We start from the raw sequence: 2,989 nt of genomic DNA on the forward strand, positions 1-2,989 counted from the left end.
CATGTTCTCTTTGTCGACCTGAAACAAACTCTTCTTCGGTTCCTATAGACGTTCCAACCAATACCAATGCTCCCACACTGGTTATTCTAGACGATCGTGGTCCCGACGTCCCACTATCTCATCCACCATATCCTCATCGTGAACCATCTAGATCTCATCCCATGAACACTCGATCCAAATCAGGCATCTTCAAGCCTAAATATCTTCCTGGTTTTGCATCTCTTTTTGTTCATGCGCAACATGCTGCCATTCTTTCTTCTTCTCCTCCTAAAGGGTTCATATCGGCAGCCAAACATCCTTAATGGATGGTTGTCATGCATGAAGAAATGGATGCTTTAAAGCACAACAGTACTTGGGTCCTGTTTCCTCGGCCTTCTGCTTCGAATATTGTTAGTTCTAAATGGGTTTACTATACTAAATACAAATCGGATGGCATAGTTGAACGTCTCAAAGCAAGGCTGGTTGCTCAAGGCTTTACACAAATTCCCAGTATTGATTACTCTCATGCTTTCATCCCAGTTGTCAAAGTTGCTACTGTACCTATCATTCTTCCTCTTTTAATGCTCCATAAATGGCGCCTTCACCATCTAGATGTCAAAAACATATTCTTACGTGGACATTTGAAAGAAACTGTATTCATGGAACAACTATCAGGATTTGTTGATCCACAATATCATAATCATGTTTGCAAACTCTCTAAAGATCTATATGGTCTTAAGCAATCCCCACAATCTTGGTCTCTACGCTTGAGTACCTTCATACTTTCCAATGGTTTTGTTTGTAGCCTTGCTGATCCTTCCTTATTTGTTTATGTTAAAACTCATGTACTATTTATTTATTAGAGTATGTGGACGATCTTATTCTTACTGGCAACAACAAATCTATCATTACTTCCTTCACTAATCGTCTTAATCGGGAATTTGCAATTAAAGACGTAGGTGATCTCATTTATTTTCTTGGACTTGAAGTAAGCTACACCGATGATGGTCTCTTCTTTAGTCAATCCAAATATGGCACATACATCCGTCTGGATTCTAAACATGTTCATACTCCTCTAACTAGTTCCTACTCCTCTTACTACTAATCAAGTATTCACCTGTCATGGCTCTCCATTTAAAGATATTACTCTTTATCGCTCTTTAGTTGGAGCCCTCCAATACTTGACCATCACCAGGCCAAATATTTAATATGCAGTCAACCAAGCTAGCCAGTTCCTCTAAGCCCCCAACAACTTATCATTTTCAGTTCGTTAAACGTATTTTGTGTTATGTTAAAGGTATTGTATCCTTTGGGCTTACCTTTTGTCGTTCGTTAAACGTATTTTGCGTTATGTTAAAGCCCCAACATGTGCTTTATGTGATTAAATACATATAATCATATATGATTTATGTGATTATATGCATTTAATCACATTTGGTGGTAGTGGTTGTAGGTATTGGATGGTGATGGGTGGCAGGTGGTCATATATGGTAGGTGGTGGTGGGTAGTGGGTGGGTGATGGTGGAGATGGTGATGGGTTTTACATAAAATAACATCCTATGTGCACATGCAAAACCCTAAAGCTTGGATCTAGGTTTCTCTATTGTACATGCAATTCATCCAAGACTTATGAACCCTAGATCTAGCATATATATTTCAAAATTAACCTAATAGATCAGATCTAGATGGTTACATCTCTTGAATGGCTTGAATCTTCGAATCTTGGAGCTTAGTGTCACAAATGTCACACCTCTAATGGCTTACAAACACCACAAGCAATAGGATGATATTGGAGAGAGGGGAAAGAGGCACAATTTCGGCTATGAACTCTCTAGGGTTTTCAAGTGGCCGAAATCTGATTCCCTTAGGGTTCTATTTATACTTGTGTTGTTAGGGTTTCAGTCAAAACCCTAATGGACAGCTTAGGCCTTAAGCAGTCCAAGGAACCTTCTGGAATAAGGCCTCCTTGGACGAATTCAAGATGGACTTCATCTTAATTTCGTCCATGCCCTAATCCATAAGGATTCTCAGCCCAATAATTAACTATCACACAATTGACAGTTCCAGTCCCCTTTATTTAATTAATCTCTTTCAGCCACATAATTAATTCTTAATTAATTCTTGACTAATATTAATTAAACTATATGATTTCTCCTTTAATATATTATTCATATAATATATTAATAAACCATAATAACCTCTCTCTCTCTATAAGTCATTGATATTGCCATATTTATACATATTTTTAGGCAGTATTTATTTACATTTTTATTAATATTTTGGTTATTTGTATGGAATTATGGTACTTATAAGGATAAATTGTTATTTGCAGCCAAAGTAAAGCATATTCAACAAAAGGGATCAGAATTGACAATACTTGGAACATTGGAGACTTGGAGTACAAGAGTTGAAGAAATTCACGGATTTAACCGATATCACGACGTGAACTATAAGCCCACGACGTGGCATGAATATTTCAGAAGATAAGTGCGCGCAAGGCAAGATTCCTTGCCCGATACGGATAACTCTCAAATCACGACGCGAAGCACCTTTCACGACGTGGACCGCGAAATTCAAGATTAATATAAAAACCCAGGATGATTACGATTTAAAGGACTTTTGGCTGGTGGATAGGAGATCTGGAGACGAAATTCAAAAGGGAACAAGTGCTGGAATAAGGTTTTTACCACCAAGGAAGAGAAGAGTACATCAATAGTTTATTTGTTTGGTACATTCATCATGACTTATACTATGCTTTGTTTTAGTTTGTTTGTTGCTATGAGCAGCTGAATCTAGCTACTCTTGTTTAGCTAGATGAAGCTTCTGACTTATGGTTTAGTTTAATTTACTATGGATTTGTTAAGTTGGTAGTTTGCTTGTGTTTGATTATTATTACCTAGCATGCTAATATTTGTTTCTTTAGTTGCTTAAATTCATGTTTTGTGTATCTTAGTGACAATTAAATTACATGAACTTGAAACCTAGTGATTTAGTGAACATTGAATTGCTA

Source organism: Lactuca virosa, chromosome 6, assembly GCF_052849685.1.
Source record: "Lactuca virosa cultivar CGN04683 chromosome 6, Lactuca_virosa_CGN04683_v6, whole genome shotgun sequence".
Taxonomy (NCBI): Eukaryota; Viridiplantae; Streptophyta; class Magnoliopsida; order Asterales; family Asteraceae; genus Lactuca; species Lactuca virosa.